This window comes from Cebus imitator, unplaced genomic scaffold, assembly GCF_001604975.1.
Source record: "Cebus imitator isolate Cc_AM_T3 unplaced genomic scaffold, Cebus_imitator-1.0 Scaffold104, whole genome shotgun sequence".
In the NCBI taxonomy this organism is placed as follows: Eukaryota; Metazoa; Chordata; class Mammalia; order Primates; family Cebidae; genus Cebus; species Cebus imitator.
In genome coordinates this window covers 2505452-2527449 of record NW_016107419.1, presented here as the reverse complement: position 1 = coordinate 2527449, position 21998 = coordinate 2505452, and the positions used below count along the sequence as shown (strand labels likewise).

General features: G+C 33.7%; 1 long non-coding RNA gene across 1 annotated transcript in view; it reads left to right on the top strand.

Moving 5' to 3' along the window:
- The window catches only part of LOC108310521, an 87899-nt gene extending 66010 nt beyond the window's left edge, over positions 1 to 21889 (top strand). The window contains exon 4 of the long non-coding RNA XR_005201693.1: positions 13900 to 21889. This is a non-coding gene — a long non-coding RNA (uncharacterized LOC108310521). The remainder of the gene's footprint in view (positions 1 to 13899) is intronic.
- Positions 21890 to 21998: the final 109 nt, after the last annotated feature.

The following is a 21998-nucleotide window of genomic DNA, read 5'->3' as shown; positions in this document are numbered from 1 at the left end:
ATAGTATTCCTCCCAAATATCTGTAATGTCAATCTAAACATGAAAAAAAAATTCCATTTGAGGGACAGTCTAAAAAATACCTCACCAGTACCACTCAAAACTATTTCAAAACTCCCTTAAAACAAAGAAAAGCCTAAGAAATTGTCATAGTCAAGAGAAACCTAAAGAAATATGATGACTCAATACAATTTCATACTGTGAATGAAACACATGGGGTTAGAATTATATCAGTTAAAAATTAAGAATATGAAAATATAAAATGTATAAAGAATATAAAAATAAAGTATACAATTTAGATAACAATGTATCAATATTTGTTTGTTAATTATGACCAGAGTGCTGCATTAATATAAGATGTAATAACAGGATATAGTAGATATGAAGTATATAAGAATTCGCTGTACTTTCTTTGCAATTTTATAAATTCAAAATTATTCCACAATTTAAAAATTATTTAAAGTGTTTAAATAAAATGATCAGAAATATGCAACACATAATGGAAATTTTTGCCATTGGACTGGGAACTTTAGCAATTTTCTCTTGATAATTTACAGAGCTCTCAATAAGACAACTGGTAAAGGTAAACAAACTATTAACATAAAGAACGTGTAGAATTTTGTACCCAGTGATTAAGAAATGCATATTCTTCTCTAGGACATGTTGAGTAAATGTAAAAGTTGACCATGTACTAAGCCATCATGCAAGATACAACATATATCAATGAACTAATACCATATATGCTAAAATATCTTCCACATTGTAATTTTCAAGTTAATAACTAGAAAAATATCCTCACATAAGTACTTCTAAATAACTCATTTGTCAAATTAGATAGCATCATTAAACTTATAAAATATGTAGAACTTAATGATTATGGAAATAAAACACACTTGTGTGATTCAGATAAGGTAATTTTTAGGGGGAAATTTATCATTTTAAAAGATAACTCTAGGGAGAAAATGGACAAAATTAAGAAAATAGTCCTCAAACTCAAAAACCCAAAATAATAATCAACATAACAATCTATCAAAAGGAAATAAAAAAATAAAAACAGATATTATTGAGATAGAAAGCAAAGATAAAACAGAAAGAAAAGCATTCATCTTTGAGAAAAGTAATATAATAAGACTGTCAAATATCTGGCAAGATTAACCAGGAAAAAAGATGCGCTTCCTCCACCAAAAAAAAAAAAAAAAGAAAGAAAGAAAAATGGGGATAATTAGAAGAAGCATAGAAGAAACTTTAAAAAAAATAAGATATTGCTGTAAAGTATTTACATCAATTAATTTGAAAATGCAAATAAAATAGACAAGCTACTAGGAAAATATACCTTCATAAAATTATAAACAGAGAAACACTTTGAAATACTGGTAGAGTTTTAGGACCTCTATATATTCTTGCCTTGTGGGATCCACATTTTAAAGACCATGGTATTCATTATTTCAAGGGGAGTTTAAATGCCACCTACAACAATAAGTCCTCTTTTAACTTAATTCATTTACTTCCACAGATACTTTTTTAATACCATAATGTCCCATACATATACTAGATAACCAAGAATGTACATTAACAATCATGCCATTTTTTGCCCTAGTGCAGTTTACATGATAATAAAAGAGATCTGGAAAAATAAGTAGCAAATATACAATGCATTTTTAGATACTAGTAAGTGCTATGATGAAAAATAAAATTGGAAGACAGACTAGAAAGTGACTTGAACAACAGAAGAAAAAGAGCAATTTTAAGTAAGTTCTTCATGAAAATTCTTTAAGCAGAGAACTAATTGAATTGAAGATGTAAGCCATTTAAAGACTTTGGGAATTTGGTTTCAAGCATCAAAAGAAATCAAAAGGGGTTAAGTCTGGCGTGTCTCAATGACTAGGTCAGGATGGCATCAGCTGACTGAGAAATTGCAAGAGCAGTCCAAGATGAGGCTGGAGAGGAAAACAAGCACTGCTACGTGTCAGATCCATTAGACCAGGTTGAAGAGTTTGAATTATATGTTAAGAATTTTAAGAAACTGATATGAGGTACATAATTAAACTGTTATGCTAGACACTGGAGTCTATTCTAAAATAGAGCTGAAAGAGTCATGAGAAGAAGAGAGATCATGAGGCCATTTTATCAGTGTAGGCCAGATGTCCATGCTATCTATTAAGGTGATGAGAAGTGGTCAGGCTGAGATATGTCCAAAAGGTGGGTTGAACCTGCTAATTGATTGAGTGTGAAGTATAATGAGATGAGTAGAATAGTTAAAATTGAAACTTAAATTTTAGATTCTATTCAAATGGTGAGTTATAGTCACAATTACTAGGCTAAAAAAGACCTGAAGTGAATGATGATTGGCAAAGATAGTGAATAGGAATCAAGAGATCTATTATACACTTGCGAAACTTGAGATGCCTATTACATATCCACTGTAGATGCTAATAAATCAGTTGTATATATAAATCTGAAGATTATGGGTCATGGGTGTGGTTGGAACTAGAACTACCAACAGATATCTTTGAGACTTCTACGTGTACTCTTTTAAACCTGTAATGAGAAAAAATTGTCTTGAAAAACAAGCTTTCTGGCAAGAATGGCTTTTCTAAATGCCAATAATTTCTTTTGTATTCTTTTAATCAATCTTTGAGGTAAGAGGTAAGAGTTGACTCATTCAGAACTACTTGCCTGCCAGAAAAGAACTGAACTTCTGTAAAGCTCAATGGAACATGAGCTTTTTGTATGCCAGCCCCTCAGTGATGTCAGGAGAAAGCCAAATGCTCCCTGCCAAACCTTTATCTAACCACAAACAAACAGTGCATTGTAAAATAGAGTTAAAGCACTTTTTTTTTTCTGTTTCTCATAGTTATTATATCCTGGCCACTACCAGTCAAAAATCTAGAGACAAAGGTTCCCTTTTTAAAGTCTGATGCCACCCATGCTAGGCATCTGTGAGCTGCTCTAGAATAAGTGGGTACTAGACACTAGTTCTGATCACTTTTTGAGTTTCCTGAAAGGATGCCTATTCTAGCAGGTCTGGTGTGTGTTCTGTCTTGGTCATTTACTGTATAATACATGATATACAGCTAGACAGGATGTAGAATGTGAGTTAAGGAATCTGCCCATCCAGTAGAAAGAGGAAGAAACCTTTTCTGGAACGAGGAAGAGAGCAGGTACAGGGCAGAGGAAACACATTTTCTGACTCTGCACAATGGATGGGAATGAAAAGAATGAAGGGAGTGGCTGTAAGAAGGTTGCTGTCCAAGAAAACCAGGTATATTAGGAGGAATTCAAAAGGGATAAGGCTAGGTTTTTATTTTTCCAAACACAAGCTAAGACTAGTTTGAGTTTCCTTACCATTAGTACAACATTGAACAGGACATCCTCTCAGATAGAAAGTTGTAAATTCAAAAATAACATAGTGAGATGCCAGAGAGAACAGTAATAGCCCCCAAGTTTTTCATGGCTGATAAGCCCCATGGGATCTTTTAGGTTCCACGCATACCTAGAAAAGGCTGAGCAAGGGGACTCAGACATAAGCGAGCTTATCTTTCTCTTCTACTCATAGGTGAGCTTATCTTCTACTTCCATTCCGCGAGGTCATTCAATTGAATGAGATGAATTCAAATAGAAATTGTGGATTGGATTGATTATTAGGAATAGAGGCTATTAAAGAGTCATGAATTGATAGGATACCTCATATTAGGAAGCTAAAGAGAGCAAGCCCAATAAATTGCCCAAAGATTATCCAAGGTTTTAGCAGTAAAGCCAGTCAGTAGTGTCAGGTACCAGACCAGGTCACCAGCAGTCAGAGCCAATGGAATGTGGCTTAAATGTTTCAGCAGCCACACACTTTTTGTAAGAGCAGAAAAAAGCAAAGTTTTAGATGAAGGCAGGATAACATCTCTCAAAAGATGACTAATGAGGCTCAAGAGGACACACATGAACCTGAGCTCTCTCTATATCAAGTTAACACATAAGTTTTTACCCTCACCTGCATACCAACTTGCAAGGAAGAGCGAGAATTGCAACTGTGAAAAAAACTGCATATTTAATCATAATAAACTTTGTTAACTTGAAAAAGATTACTTTAAAGATGAAGAGACTGAAGTACTTTTAACTGGCAAATTTAAGCACCATGTAATTCCTACTTCAATACATTATAAGAGAAAAACTATATAAGGGCAGTTATAGAGAAAAATACAATATATGTTTTCAAGGCCTCAGTTTTAGTGTGCAAAATTTTGACCCAAGTGTAAATTTTTCCCATATAAACTTTATCCAAATACCTCTGAGCTTCCAAATTCTTTCAAGTAACATCTGGTGAACAGATCAAAGAGCATTTTTTTTTTTTTTTTCCAAAATGACTACAGAGCCTAGGGTGTTAATTCCCCAAGAAATGCTGATTTATGAGTTTGACTCATAGATTCAAACCCCTTTCCATGCTTCATAGACTTGATATAAGGCCCCTAAAGAAATTCAAGTTCATATGGATTTGGTTCCATGAATAATATGAAATGCCTAAATCTTTATCCTCATAATTGCTAACTGAGGGACCATTTACAGACAAGATTTGATATACACATGGTTTTTGGCAAGCCCATTATTTAATAAATTTCTTTAGTTCTAACATTTAAAGATTCAAATATTTTTCACAAAATTGAGATTCTTTGACTTTTGGATTTATTAGAAAAAAAAATGTTGAAACTGGAAATGGGCATGTATTTCTTCACAGCAACAAAATCAGTTTCACAGCAACTTCTTTTTTACCTGTGGCAAGAAACTGTCCCCATAATTGTCTATTGTATTAGGCTGTCTTTTCACTTATTTGCATTACTTTCCAGGAGCTTATAGGCATCTGAATTTGTGGACTTGAACATAGCCTTCATTTATGTATTACTGTAACTCTACAATTTTTAGTGAAGTTTTGATGATAAATAAAAATTATTTATTTATTTATTTTTGAGACGGAGTTTCGCTCTTGTTACCCAGGCTGGAGTGCAATGGCGCGATCTCGGCTCACCGCAACCTCTGCCTCCTGGGTTCAGGCAATTCTCCTGCCTCAGCCTCCTGGGTAGCTGGGATTACAGGCACGCGCCACCATGCCCAGCTAATTTTTTGTAGTTTTAGTAGAGATGGGGTTTCGCCGTGTTGACCAGGATGGTCTCGATCTCTTGACCTCGTGATCCACCTGCCTCGGCCTCCCAAAGTGCTGGGATTACAGGCTTGAGCCACCGCGCCCAGCTGTAAATAAAAATTCTTTACTCAATTCCATGGCATGGTATTTCCCATCAATTTGTTCAGTACCATAGTCTCACAGCCTTACTTACCATAGGTTCTCCGGTAGCTGATAGGTACTCCAAAGTCTCAGGTGAGAACCTGTTTAGCAGTCTTTAATGATTGTGAGAATGTCTGACAAGGCTTAACTTACTGCCAAGAGTAGCACCAGTTATTTCCTAGTAACAATTACTAATTTAAGTGTGGGTAAAAAATAACTTACAGTTCATAATTTTATAAGTAAGGTTTCTATGCTTACTAAATTTAGTGGATGTTTACAGTGTTATCATCTTACTCTGTTTAAGTTGGCATAAAGGAGTACCTGAGTCTGGGTAATGTACGTTTCCATAAAGGAACACCTGAGTCTGATAAGTTAAAAAGAACAAAGGTTTATTTTACTCATGGTTCTGTAGACTGTACCAGAAGCATGATGCCAGCATCTGCTTCTGAGGAAGGCCACAGGAAGTTTTCTCTCATGGCAGAATGCTAATAGCAAGTTGAGATCACATAGTGAGGAAGGAAGCAAAAGAGAAATGGGAGGGAGGTACCAGACTTTTTTAAACAACCTGCTCTTGCAGGAACTAATAAAACAAGAACTCACTCACTATCTCGAGAATGGCACCAAGCCATTCATGAGGGATCCACCCCCATGATACAAACACCTTTCACGAGACCCCACTTTCAACACTAGGCATCGAATGTGAGGGTTGGGAGGACGAATATACAAACCATACCATCATCTTAATCTGATCTGTCTGAACCATCTTGTTCTAGACCATAGTTTTACCAAAACAGATTTACTCCTCAAATAATTCTAACTTCATTATCATCAACTCCATGAAGTCTCTGATTTTTTAGCTGCATTTTCCAAGAATCACAATTGCATATGCAGTCAAGCTGTTTTCTTTTCTCCTTTATTTCTCTATTTGGAAAGTCAAAGTTAAAAGCACTTTTAGCTGAAGGTCAAGGCTAAATATTTAACCTAAGAGATATCTGGGCACTATTTACATTAGATGCTAAATCCACACATTATCCCTTGAAATACAACTCTAATAAGTTATAATATCTCTTTTCTGGCTTAGAGACACATTCTGAGGAAACATATCTCTGATTGAAATTTATCTGGAAGAATAATGTAGATATTAACAGGCTTCCTTAAAGGGTCTAACTTGTTAGATGCTGAGTACTCTGGAAAACTGTTTCATAAAAATCATATCTAAACCTAGATCTCTACACAAATCACTATTTATAGTAGTTACTTATTACCTATTTCAGTCTTCAGCAGTCATTCAAAGATGCTTATCTTCTGCCATCAGCTTTATCAGGCCACTAACAGAAGAACATGCTGTGTTCTCAGTCCTCCCCTCCTGCCACTGATATTTGACTTTAGGGCAACTAAAATTCTGGGGCCACAGCAGTTGACAATGAGAATAGAACTACTAGGATGATTATACGGAAAAATGATTCAGATAGAAGACAGATGGTGACCCTTATTGGACAAGTCAAAGACTAGGTTATGTGGAAGAACAATTACGAAAAAGGAGATGGCATGAATTAGTAAAGAAAAAAAGTGGACCATAAAGGAAGAGAAAAATAATTATAATAGGTACTTACAGAATATATTTGAGAAATTGCTTTTCTTTCTGTAGTTTTGTTTTCAGCTTTATTTCATATGTATGCTTCCATTCATGGGTGGAGAAATATTTGGGATGTTCATTAAAGGCCCTATCTCCAAATACGATCACATTCAGAGGTCCCGTGGATTATGATTCCAATGTATGAATTTGGAGGATAGGGGCACAATTTAGCTCCTAACAAGATAAGTCTATGTATCCTAGGAATAAAATAGCACATGTCTTAAAAACAGGCAGTGCCGCTAGGGAATTTATAGAGCAAGCACTAGAGAGGATAACAGCATGACATATCTTGGCAGACAGGTCCATGGCTATAAAATATTTTCTGCCCCAAGAGTGGTTTGCAATGAGCAGAAAGAAAAGGTTTGAAGGGATCTAAGCATCAGTGACAGTGGATGTCCCAGTAGTAACCAGACAACTGATGACTGAGGGCTGGATCAAGTCTCTTTTCCCAACATTTTGACACTACAAAAGACCTTGGGGCTGTGGCACAAACATGGGGCAGTCAAAGAACAGATGTCACAAAAAGACTGTAAGTCATATTTTCCCACAAGTGAAAGTCAGCACGGAATCAAAATCTAATTTGTTTTTTGAAAATAAAGGCAGTCATATTTCTTATAGATGTAAGTTTAGGGACAAAAATTAAAACCTGCTACATAATAAACATTTTACATTTTTAAATAACTTGAATTGCAACAAATAAGCCTAACCAAAAGAAAAACTCAAACTAACTAAAAGTTGCTGAGTTGTATGGAGGGCAAGCGAACAATCAGGAGATACATTTCTCAATCCTGTGCTGATATATGTAGTGCTGTAACTAGTAACTGAACTGTCTACTGGTAGTCTAAGGATCACACGCGTACTGAGTATTAGGCTTGCAAGGATCTTGTAGCTAGTGTTTTAGAGAAGTTCCAAGAGAATAAGGCATGCACTGGTGAGAAAGGGATTAACTGCAGTCTATGTTGCCTGCTGGAAGCAGATAAGAAAAGGCAGAGATAGCTTCTGACTCTGTTTTTGGAAATATTTCCTGCTTGAAGGCAAATTATGAAATTATTATAAACTCAGGCCAGAAACAAATTATGTACATTACTGATTTCAAATAAATTTCCTCTTCTGCTGCATTGCTTAAAATTGAGTTCCTGATATGTTGAAGGGTAGAATCTTGGTGAAGTGATTTATGGGAAAGCATGGATTCTTATAACACTCTAACCTTTTGAAACCTTTCTATCCAAGGAGATTGTGATAGGGAGAAGGAGCACAATGAATGAAAAAATCTTCCCCTCCAACCGACTACCAACTCATTCTTGATATATAAATGTTTCCAAATGTATCAGTTAAGGTATAAAATTTGAGCATCGTGAGATCCAAGGAGCAATGGTCAAATTTAAAGAAAATCTCTCCAATGTTGTGTCTCTAAATTCTAACCCTGTTAAGAATCCTGGATTATTTACCATTACTAGAGAGCTGGAGTTTTTGAGAACTGGGTTGTCCCTAAGCAACATAAAACTTGAAGATTTACCCCAGTCTTCTTTGAAGCAGTGAAGTTTCACCATTCAAATGAGCATAGTTATGTGAGGCGTGGTTTAACACAACAAAATATTGATTCAAAACTTTACCCAAATATTTATTAAGTTTTGTCAAATCTTAGATGCTCAGCAATTTCTTGACTAGGTTATAATAGGTGATATAAGCAGTCAAAAGTCACTGCTGGCTGTAGTGCTCCATTGGGAGAAATCAATCCCCCCAAAAATTAGAATATGAGAGAACTAGCACTGCCAACCGAGAGACATACTCCATTGGCACTGAAGTGAAACAGTGATCTGATCCTCACAGAATTAATCAGCTTACACTGTGCCTCATGATTCAACAAGGTTGCTTTTAATAGTCTTAAATGGGGGATCACATTACAAGGCAAGTTACTTTGTCCTTTGGAGGAGAAATTCAGAAGGTGTTTTTTATATATTTTCTAAATGGAATTATGTTTTGAGTAATTCTACTATTTGGGGAGAAGAGAGCATTTCAGTGATAGGTAGATGTTATTGAGCAAAAATATAGAGGCTTATTTTAGTGAGGCAGATAATATTATGCATAAAGGAGGAGAATATGTAGAAAAGTCAGTCACTGCCTACTAAATCCATGCCATGTACTAAGTGAATCAGTGTCTTCCTGCTTCTCCAGACATTTAAAAAGACATATTTTTTACCATGTAACCATCACCAACATCTGATATGACTAAGATATAGGTTACACAAACTAAAGAGAGTTAATCTGTAGGTTATTTTTGACCTCTTTATGTAAAATGTCCAAATATGAAGTGGGCCAACCCAATTCCTTTCTTTAGAATTTGGAGTTGGGTTACTAAAATCCTATGAGTAAATAAATATTTCCAAATTTATCAATTAAGATATAAAATTTGAACATCATGAGATCCAAGGAGCAATGGTCAGAAAATCTCTCCAGTGCCATGTCTCTAAATACTAACCCTGAGTATGTAGAGTGATTGGAAGCAGAAAGATTATGATGTCAAAGGGTACTGGAGAAAGGAATGGATGCAACTATTCAAGGTTGGGTAAAGCCAAACATGAAGGAGTAGAACACATGGGTAAGTAGAGAAAGCCAATTAGTGTAGAGAGGATAATTGAGCAGGAAGACAAACTTTCTGGAGTCAGAGAGACAAGAGAGACTGGGCCACACAACTGCTGAGCTCCTGAAATTTCAGTGCCATTTCTAGTCCACATTCCTCCCTAAAATAGGTGCACTTTTTCTACCATCTTTGTTGAGGTAGTTTTTCTTTTCCTTTTTTTTTCTATCCTTTCTAAAACCAAGGCACTCTATTTAATAATTTGTTTTTCTTATGTAACCATGTAAAATGTATTTTCATGTCAGTATATATGTATTTACTACTCATTAAAGGGATGATTTTCACTCCCTCTTGATGTTGAAAATGTTTTTGAAAAATATAGATTTATGAAGCTGAGAGAAAACTACCTGTATCCAACTACACAATTGGGCACTCTGAATGAAAATAAAGAGAAACAGCAGATAATAAGTCCGATGATTGAAAGGAATATATTGTAGAAGACTGGAAAAATACTTATAACCTCAAGGGTTCACAAGTCCCTGTGCTCCAACATTGCAAAAAATGAAGGGAAAAATGTTACCCACTTCTGTTTTTAAAGAGGCAAATGTAATCTTCTACTGTCACTATGACTTAGTGATGCAGATCCAGGGTCAAACTGCATGATGTGAAGGATTCCATGTTTCAGTAAAATACATCAATTGGAAAGACTATGTCTGACAAAGTATCAACTCCATATTGCACAGATTACCTAATATTTGCTGGAAATACTTAAGCTAAAATAAAAGAAAAAGAAACAGAGGTAAGGTGTTTTGATGCATGGAATATCAGATACTTGGTTAAATAATAGATGTAGATGATTACCTCCTAATCAATATAACACAACTTTAAATTTCAACAGATAGCATATAAATATTCTACTAACATTAAACTTTAAATATTTTTATAAAATACAGGAAAGAGAAAAAAGCAAAGTTCATGTATTTTATCTTCCTTTGGATGGCTATTACTTTCTTATAGTAAACATCAAAAGAAATTCTATTAATATAAATTTCTAAAATTAAAAGGAAAAATTAAAACTTAATTAAAAGTATAATTTTATCTGAGAATGTGCATTTAACCAAAGGAGAATAAAAACTAATGAAGAAAGTTTAGAATACACTTTTGGGATCATAAACAGTCAGAGTAATCTAAGGATGGTAGAACAGTACTCTAAAACCAGTGTTCATGGCGAAAGGGCAAACAAAATGTAAGACTCAGTTATTTTTTGTGATGGTGAGAAAGATAAATGGTGGCAGAATGAAAAAATCACCCAATAGTGTTTCTGAGAGAATAAAATTTCTAAATTGGAAAGGATAGAAAAAGCAACTATAGAAACAATTAAACCTATAACAAATGAATAAATAATATGGTTTCAAATTAATTTCAGATACAGATGATTTATGTCCTATACAGAATATACCCTTCTGAGAGTTAAACTATTGTCAGCCATTCTTAAAGGATTACAGAAAACAGCACAGTGTTTGGCAATTGGGAGTAGAAAATTGTTGCCTTTTTTTCCAAAATAATAAAAATAATAGATTTTTAAACTCTCAAATAATGAACAAGCTGTCAATCATTATAGAATATCCTCACATAATTTGAAAAGAAAATTACATGATTTAGCATAAAAGGAAGCAGCAGAACAAGCACATAAATAGGCACTAGAAAGAGAATTCCTGCCTTCAAGAACAGTCTATTCCAAATATTAAATGTATTGGATCAAATTTAAGTCTTCATACCTAAGTTTTCTCATTTTTAAAATAGTAAAATAGCACATAAATTATAGATTTGTAGAGATGATTAAGCAAAATAATTAAGATGCAGTGCCTAGAACAATGTAGAATGTTTGTATAACAAACCATTAAATAAAAATAAGCCATGATTACAAGGACTGCTACTATCACCACTACTACCACTGTTACCCCTGCTACCACCACTACCACTACAAGTACTACAGTTTTAAGAAATATTGAACATTTAGCACTCTCCTACGTTTTGAAAGTACTACACACAGCAAGCAAACTTTTATTCTTTGGGTAGTGGTTCCAGCAAGAGGAATGAAAATTGTGCTATCCTAAAGATATATTTTGTGTAGATTTTGGCAAGTCATATGACAAATTTTTCTCAAGATATCCTTTTGAAGAAGAATTGTATATGTACCTTGGATGGTAGTATGGCTATTCTTATTTCTAGTATACTGGACAGGCTTATAGGCCAAAGAATGATGACCAATAAATCAATGTCCATTTTGAGACATTGTGTTGTATATATCAAATGCAAGCTTTTTGAACAGAGAGAGTTTTCTCCATAGCACGCATAAGATTCAGTCAGTTGTGTGCTCACAAAAAATGAATGAAAAAAGGAAAGAAAAAAATAGAAGAATTAAAGAGAGAAATGAAAAGTCCTGATATGTAGAATATTTGGCAATTATTGTAAATATTTTCCCATAGACACTTTGTTTTTTTTTCTTGTAAATTCTATTCAGTAATAATTTTAAGATTACAGAAAAGTTACAAAAAATAAGAGCAGTACAAAGAACACAGACATATACCATTTACCCAGTTTCACATATTTAATCTACCAAACTACCAATATGACCTCATGTTGCCAGGAGATGCATACAATTAGCTCTCACGAACCAATATAAGATAGAAATAGCACACCAGTAGCTTCAGCCTTCCACAATAAAATTTGTAATATTTTATTACTAGCATTTATGAGAAACTTACTTTATGACAGGTACCTTGCATTATCTCATCTAATGCTCCTAACAACTAAAGGAAGTGTAAGCTACTCATGCCCTAATTTTACTAACATAAAAACTTGTGATGTCCAGAATTGGGTAACTTTTCACAGGTCCTAGATAGTCAAAAGAAGAGTCAACAGGTTTTACATTCAGGCCCAGGTTTTTGAGACTACCCTTGTAATTTCTCCATGTGTATCACAGTTTGGAGTAGTCAGAGCTAATGAGATACTAATATGGTATACTATATGATCAAGTAGTCTTGACAGGCACAATTATAACTTTTCAAAAGGTAAGTGTTAAGTGTTAGAAGTCTGAGGCAAACATAGATTCCAAATAAAAATTATACAAATAAGATAGGAGGAAGATATCATAATCTTTAAGAAACTTAAACCAATTAACAAGCAAAAAACAAACAACCCATAAAAAAGTGAGCAAAGGACATGAATGACACGTTTAAAAAGAAGACATACATGAGACCAACAAGCATATGAAAAAATGCTCAATATCACTGATCATTAAAGAAATACAAATCAAAACCACAGTGAGATATCATCTAACACCAGTCAGAATGAAAATTATTAAAAAGTCAAAAAAATAACAGATTTGTAGGTAAGGCTGCAGATAAAAGGAAACACTTATACACTGCTAGTGGGAATGTAAATTAGTTCAGTTGTTGTGGAATGTAGTTTGGCGATTTCTCAAAGAACTCAAAGTAGAATCACCATTTGACCTGGCAATGCCATTACTGGATATATACTAAAATAAATATAAATTATTCTACCATAAAGAAACATGCATGCATATGTTCATTGCTGTAATATTTAAAATAGCAAATATATACAATCAACCTAAATGCCCATCAATGGAGGATTGGATAGAAAAAAAATGTGGTACTCATACAACATGAAATACTACAAAGCCATAAAATGAACAAGATCATGTTATTTGCAGCAACATGGATGGAGCTGGAGCTCATTATCCTAAGCAAAATAATGCAGGAAAAGAAAACTAAATACCACATGTTTTTACTTAGGTAGCTGAACATTGAATACATGTAAAAACAAAGAAGAAAACGACAGACACCAGGGCCTACTTGAGGGTGGAGAGTAGAAGGAGGGTGACAAGTGAAAAACTACCCATTGAGTACTATGCTTATTACCTGGGTGGCAAAGTAATCTGTGTAGCTAACCCTGGTGACATGTAATTTACCTATACAATAAACCTGCACATGTACCCCTGAATCTAACATAAAAGTTGAAAAAAACTTATTAAGCTTGGGTAGAACATCAAGGAAACACATAATAACACTACCGCCAATAATGTACTTTTGCATATTTATCAAATATTTATTTCTAAGTAGGCAAGAACAATGCTATTATTTTATTGGTTTTTTTTTCTTCTGAAAAAGGGTGAAGAAAAAAATTAAGACCAGTTAAGAGGTTGGCATGGTTTGTCTCTGTGTCCCCACCCAAATCTCATCTCAAATTGTAATCCCTATGTGTCCAAGGAGGGACCTGTAATCCTCTCATGTTGAGGGAGGGAGGTGATTGGATCATGGGCTTGGTTTCCCCCATACTGTTATCAGGATAGTGAGTGAGTGCTCATGAAATCTGATGGTTTTTTAAAATGTTTGACAGTTCCTTCTCAGCTCTGTCTCTCACCTGCCTCCATGTAAGACAGTGCCTGCTTCCCCTTCTGACAGGATTCTGTTTCCTGAGGCCTTCCAAGCCCTGCGGAACTGTGAGTCAAGTAAACCTCTTCCTTTATAAAGTACCCAGACTGAGGTATGTCTCTATGGCAGTGTGAAAACAGACTAAAACAGAGATGCTGGAAAAGATTTCCCAATCTTTTCATATATTGTAAAATAATGTCACTTCTTACACTTAAATATTTACAAATGGCTACAAATCGTTTGCATTTTTATTAGGCACACACTTCAAAATTGTGACTTAAACTGTTGAAAGCAACAATCATATAGTAGCTGTCATTATGACAGTATGGATATCAGTTTGAAAGTTTTGTAAAATATTACACTCACATGCCATATTTTGCAATGAACCTCTGTTAAACACTTGTAAATTTGCAGTGTGCATTTATCCACACTATCTCATTTAACACTGTTCTATGAGAGAGATATTTTGGCCATTTCCAGACAGGAAGTAGATACTGAGAGGGGTCACCAGACTTTCCTAAGTCCACACACAGAGTGAGTGGTAGAACCAGAGTGAGTGGTAGACCCTATTTAGGCCACCTATCTTCCAGGCAAACGTTCTCAGAAAGCATCTTTGGTGTGGGATGATGAAAGAGGCTAGAGATCACATGGATGTGAATTCAAGGCTTAATTCTAACACCTGACAGGTGACTTTGTAAGTTTTGGTATAAGTGTTGTATAGCTTTTTAAAAGTTATTTGCTGTAGTGTTTTTGTGAGGCTTAAATGAGCTAATGTTAATGAAAGTACTTTGTTAGTGTTAAAATTACATCAAAATATTAAGAGTTGTGTTGCCTTTGCTAAAGGAAAACTGTTATCACATTTGGAATGGCCTTATGTAAATGTTTTCAATGGGGAATAAATTGCCTATGAAACCATTCCAATAATGAATCTAAAGCCTGCTGGCAAATGTGGTGGAGCCTGGAAAAGACACGTTCGGATATTGTCTCTTTATCTCTCTAATGTCTCTGTGGCTAAAGGAGTGTAGCAGCTGCTGCTGTTACTATCACTGTCATAATTATTATTTCTAAGTTATTGATGGGAAAACCAACAAGATAATGTGTGAGTATGTGTGTGTGGTATGTTTGATGTGTTTTTGTGTTTGTATAAGTTTGATGACTGGCACAAAGGAAACACTCATTAAATCATTTTATTATTGCTGCTATGATATTTTATGCTACTTTATTGAAAGAAAGTAAGTTTTAACATCTATTACTCCAGAATAATCTCCAGGTCTGAATAGATTCCTTTAATATCAAGGGATCATATGAAAGATAAGTCATTGATTTAATGTGGCAATCAGATTCATTGAGTAGGTAGAATTAACCATGAGCGGTGTGATAATGAGACAATAATAGTATTTTTAAATGTCAAATGTGATTTTTGATGCTGGAAAATTTAGTTGATGATGAAAACTAGAGGTTTTCAGAGAAGCAATGATTATAATAATTAATATGAGCTGAGCCCTTACATTGTGTGCCAGACATTATGGAGGTTCTTTGAGCATATTATCTCATTGAAATCTCAAAAAAATTCATAAAATTCACATGATGTGCATTAATGGATGAAGAAATCAGGCATATTAGTTGGCAAGTGACTGAGTCTGGCTACGATTTAAGGTAATTTCACTCCAAGTTGACATGCATGTAACACCATGTTATTTTCCCTCTCACAATACTATTGAAGTGTAAACTGAATTAATGTGACTCTTGTGTACAAGGAAGGAGAGTTAGTGGGTCCTCTTGTACACTTTGCTTATCAAACCACTCACTAGATGCTAGAGGAAACAATAAACAATAAAAGTTATAAATGATTATTGTCTTAGTATAGGACAACCAGAATGATGAGGCTGCTTCAGTCTATGTTATCTGAGAGCACTTGAAATGATACTTCTGTAGCCCAACAATATGAATGAATCATCTTCAAATTTTTAAAAAGTGTGTTACGTATACACCATGGAATACTATGCAACCATAAAAAGGAATGAGTTCATGTGCTTTGCAGCAAAATGGATGGAGCTAGAGGCCATGATTCTAGGTGAACTAATGCAGCAACAGAAAACTACATACTGGATGTTTGCACTTATAATTTGGAGCTAAACATGGAGTACACATGGACACAAAGAAGGGACAACAGACACCTGGGCCTACACAAGGGTGGAGGGTAAGAGGAGGTAGATGATTGCAAAACTACCTATTGGGGACTATGCTTATTACCTAGGTAATGAAATAATCTGTACAACAAATTCTTGTGACATGCTATTTACCTATATAACAAACCTGCACATGTACCACTGAACCTAAAATAGAAATTAGGAAGAAAGTAAAAAAAGAATTTCAAGATGGCAGCAGCACAACATTTAAATAATTCATACAACAAATTGAATTTTTATTCAACTCATTATGATTAGACAATTTAATATAATCATAGCATAGCATTTTGACAAAGGAGGCATTTGCTATTCATTATACTTAGAATGCTTTGGGGGCATGTGCAACAGGAATAGATAATTAGGAAGGGTGGCAGTCAGAATACTTGTGCCATGTAGAGAACAGTTGAAGAAACTGAGGATTTCCATTATAAATGGATGTATCTCTATCTATCTATGTATCTATCTACCTATGTATCTATCTAAGAATCTATCTATGTATCTATGTATCTATGTATCTATGTATCTATCTATCTATCTATCTATCTATCTATCTATCTGGGAAAGATGTTTTATGCTTAATTTAATAAAAAGTTGAATATACACATTTGTCAAAAAAATAGGGAATTTTCTTGGGGATAACCAAATTAACCATCCCTTCCTCATTACAAACAAAAGCTGAAATCAACACACTGAAGTACGTATTCTTGCAGTGGATAGGGGGTTGAAATGTGTGATATCTATGATGCTCTCAATGATTAGTGGAATTGGTATATTTTGAATGGGTTATTAGTAAATGTATAAATGACTCTGAAATGGATAAGTGTGATGGCTGTATATTTAATGAACCAAGGAAATATGACCCACTCATGCTTAGAAGGTTCAGATGTGACCATTCAGGCAGAAATTGGTGGCATCTGTTGCCAGTTTGGAATTTCACAAGTGCTGAATATTATCATTTATGTGGCACATTAAATGAATGTGCAATGCTTACTGGTCAAAATGATCAGAACTGTTCTATATCAAATTTCTCCCTCTGTTAAGCCATAAGATATAGTCAATGCTCAGTTGATCATTAGGATTCTCCTAATGTGACACTAAAATTTTACTTTCATAGACTGAAGCCAGTATGGTATAGTTGACTTATTAATTATTGTACATATATAAAGAATGAACAAGCCTTATGTGTAATAATAATTTGTGGTAGATAAATCTGTATTTCAATCTGATTAAAAATAGGTAATTTTAAAGTTTTGCTTCTCAAAAACAGAAAAAAAATATAGAAAAGTTCTCTAGTTGTGACTTGAACAACTATCTTGTTTCTTGTACTTTATCATGTTTCTGGGGCAGATAAAAATCTATGGTGGTAGGATTTAGTAACAGCAAGAAATTATTAAGAAAATTTGTGACTCAAACAGATTATAAGCAAAATAATTGCTGCGGAGAATGATGTAGACATAATTTGGGATCTTACCATTGTTTTCTAAAATGTTGAGTGGAGGAATAATTATATTTTAAAATAATGTTGAAAATAGTTCTTTACTAAGAATGGTAATTCTCTTTCAAGTGGCAGAATTAGTGGATTTTGCCACATTCTCTTCTCAGAAATAGCCATCAAAGACGAAAAACAAACAAAAAACAGATAAAAACCCACCTTTGAGGAAACTACATCTGTTGTCTCAAACGAAAATATTTATAAGCTGCCAAATACAGAGAAAATCAAATGAGTGTGGGAAGATGCCAAGAAAGTATGATTGCAGCTGATTTCAGCTACAGATGGCAGAGCACAATCCCCAAAAGTAAGCAATACATCCTGAGGGTTAAAACAAGCACAGTGTGCACGGCTGGAGGTGGTTGCTTCCTGGACCCTGTTGAGCATTACTGAGTAATAGGGAAGGTGGTGCTGAATGAGTAAACATCCTAAACAATTTTTTAGGATGCAGCAAATCAGTAAGGCTGTTTTGAGTTGAAAGGCTGAAATGTAAACAGCCCTACAAATCTGATTTTTTAGGTGGCAAAAAAAAAAAAAAGGATTAAAATGACTCTCTCTCTCTCTCTCTCTCTCTCTCTCTCTCTCTCTCTCTCACACACACACACACACACACACACACACACAATTTTTTCTTTTTTTTATAAGGAAAGTAGTGTAGTAGTGTGCAGTATGAACTAGTATAAATTTCTGGCAGCTGTATTAATAAAAAATATCTTCAAAATGATTAAACTGAGCAAAGAATTAGGAAAAAGAAAAAACAGACACAGGACACTAATCAGAAATATACTACCCCTGAGCTAATAGAAAGCATACACAAGCATGTCACCATAAACAAAGTGATCAATGAAACCACCAAAAAATTTAAAACAAGGAGGAAATAATTAATGAAGATATGGGCTGTGGAAACACGAAAACATAATAACATGAGCTAACTGAATCAGAAAGTGCATAGAAAAGAAAACAAAAATAAAGTCACATTGGCAGCAACACAATGGACACATATCATCTGAAATCACAGTTAAAATAGGAAAATCTAAAATCTGAAAAGAGAAAATCAAATAAAACAAACTATTAAAACAATTAATGAGAAAATAATAGAAAACAAATGGAAAATGTTTGTGGAAAAAAAATGAGAACTATTGAAAAAAAGTTTTCTGAAGAAGGGAATGAGAAAATAAATAGTAACAGACAAATTCAAAATATTTTTCAAACAAAACTAGTTATTAAAGAAAGTGGAATCTACTGATTGAAAGCTGACAGAATATTTCAAGGAAATACTCTGAGACCAAATAGTCTAAATACTCTCAGACCAATTCTGGACTTCACCAGACTTGACAAAAAAATGGCCAATTCATCTATTTAGGTATAACATCAGGCTGGCAGAATTCATAATTTGAGATGGTAAAACAATCATTATATAGTCCTCAGGCTTTGAAATTGTGCCTCCAAAATTTTATATCCAGCCAATCTATTATCTAGACATAAAGTGAAAATTATTGAAAGACAAGCTTTAGAAAACCAAAATATAGATCAAAATGATAGTAAAAGATTAATAGCAATCATTGATACTGCTAAAATTCTAAAACTAAAGCAAAATATTAGAATTATTATTATAGATCATAGTGTAAGTGTTCTAAATTATGCTAAAGGAGAGATACTATAACAAATAAAAAGTCTTTAGTGTTAAAACAACTGGATATGTTTGGAGAAAAAACTAAATCTTGACCACTACTTCATATCACACACACTTGGTAGATTTGTATGACACTTGCTTTTAAATAGAAATATCTGCGGAAAAAAACACAAGTAAACCCAAATAAATGGAAAAATACAATATATAAAAAATAGCATTGCAGATATTTTAGGAAAATATGGACTATTTAATTAATAATATCAAGAAAATAAAGTCACCAAATAGGCCAAAAGAATATAGATTAGATAGATAATAGATAGATGATACATAGATAGATGGATAGATAGATAGATAGATAGATAGATAGATAAGATGTGTACACCTTTTACCAAACCAGTTCCAAACAGCAAAGTTTTTCACTTAAGTAATGATATAAAAATCTAGCGCATCAAAACTGAGAGTTTAAAGAAAAGTATATTTGGGCCTAGCTGGGATATCTGGGATGCAAAACCCAAAACAGATTCAAGACATTGATGAATTTGTATAAATAAAATAAAAATAAATATTCAGTTAAAAAGAAAACAACATAATTCAAATGAAAATAGAAAAAACCTTTCAAAATATTAATATACAGAGGTTTACAAATAGACAATAAAGGAAACACTACTTAAGAAGCATTCCAAGGACATTAATGCACAGAGCATTAAAAGGTAAATGAAAATGATACAATTTCCACAGCATCATTTGTGGTAAGAGATATCCATATTAAACTGATGAGCTACTATATTTCATTTATTATATTGGCAGGGATCATGCAACTTATATAACGTGATTTATTGGTAAATATGTAGGGTAAGAAACATTCTAGCCAATTGTTGCCCTATGCATAAACTGGCACAACATATAATACATGTAAAACATCTTGGTCATATTCATCAAAACTACAATTGCACATTCCCTCTAACCAATAAATTGCACTTTCAGGTTTTACTTTTTAATTACAAATTGACTAGCCTGAAAATATTTATTTTTAACAAATTTTAAATCATGGTAAAATACATGTAGTACAAAATTTCCCTTAGTTATTTTTAAGTGTACAGTTCAGTAGTATTAAGTACATCTGCTTGTTCTGCAATTATCACCATCATCCATCTCCAAGAAAGCATCCAGCTATGTTTTCTTGCATAGCTGAAACTCTGTATCCATTATAGAATAACTCTTTATTCCCCTTTCTTCTAGTACCTGGCAAACGCCATTCTGCTCTCTGTGAATCTGACTACTCTAGGTACATCATATAAGTGAAATCATGCAGTACATGTCTTTTTGTGAATATCTTATTACACTTAATATAATGTTTTAAAAGTTAATCCATGTTGTAACACATATCAAACCTTTCTATTTAAGTCTGAATAATATTGCACTGTATGTATATGTATATACCACATTTGTTTACAGATTTATCTGTCAATGGACTTTTGGGGTGCTTCCACCTTTTGTCCATAGTGAATAATGCTACTATGAATATGGGTGTACAAATATCTCTTCAAGGTATATTCTTTGGGATACATACCCAGAAGTGAAATTGCTGGATCATAATTACTTTGTTGAGGAACTGCTTTAGTGGTTTCCTTAGTGACTGCTATTTTACAACCCCAGCAACAGTTTATGTGTTCTGACATTTTTACAACCTCATCAACATTTGTTATTTTCTGTTGTTTTTTGTTTTGTTTCTATTTGCTTTGTTGTTTGATAGTAATCACGCTAATGGATGTGAGATGGTTGTCCTGTGGTTTGGATTTCCATTTCTCTGATACTTAGTGATGCTAAAGACCTTTGCATGTGCTTATTGACCATTTATGTATCTTTGGAGAAATGTATGGTCAAGCCATTTTGTCTGTTGTTTAAATTTCTTGTTATGGTTGAGTTGTAAGAGTTCTTTAAATATTCTGTATATTAATCCTTTATCAAATATATGATTTGTAAATATTTTCTTCCATTCCTTGGCTTGCCTTTGACTTTGTTGTGTCTGTGGATGCATAAAAGTTTTTAATTTCATACAGTCCTATTTGTTTATTTTTTTCTTTTGTTTGCTCTGCTTTTTGGTTACTTTCCAAAAAATAATTGCCAAATTCAATGTCATAAATATTTTTTTTTGCTTGTGTTCTAAGAATCTTACAATTTTTGCTCACATTTAGTTCTTTGATCCATTTTGAGTTCATTTAAATGTGTGGTAAAATATGCACTTTCTTATCCTGCTTTCCCAACAACATTTTTTGGAAAGACTCTTTCTCCATTGAATTTTTGTCAGAAATCATTTGATAATATATGTGAAGGTTTATTTCTGAAAGCCCTAATCTAGTCCATTGGTCTATCGCTTTGTCTTTATACTAGTATGACACTGTTTTTATCACTGCAGCTTTGTCGTAAGTTCTGAAATCATGAAGTGTGGGACTTTCAAATTTGTTCTTCTGTAAGATCATTTTAGCTATTTGGGATTCCTTGAGATTCTTGCAAATTTCACCATGAATTTTTCTATTTCCACAAAAACACCATTGATATATTGACAAAGTTTGCGTTGGATACGATCAACAATTTAACAATATTAACACAATTTATTATTATTATTATTATTATTTTCCATTTATTTATTTTATTGCATTTTAGGTTTTGGGGTACATGTGAAGAACATGCAAAATTGTTGCATAGGTACACACATGGCAGTGTGATTTGCTGCCTTCCTCCCCATCACATAC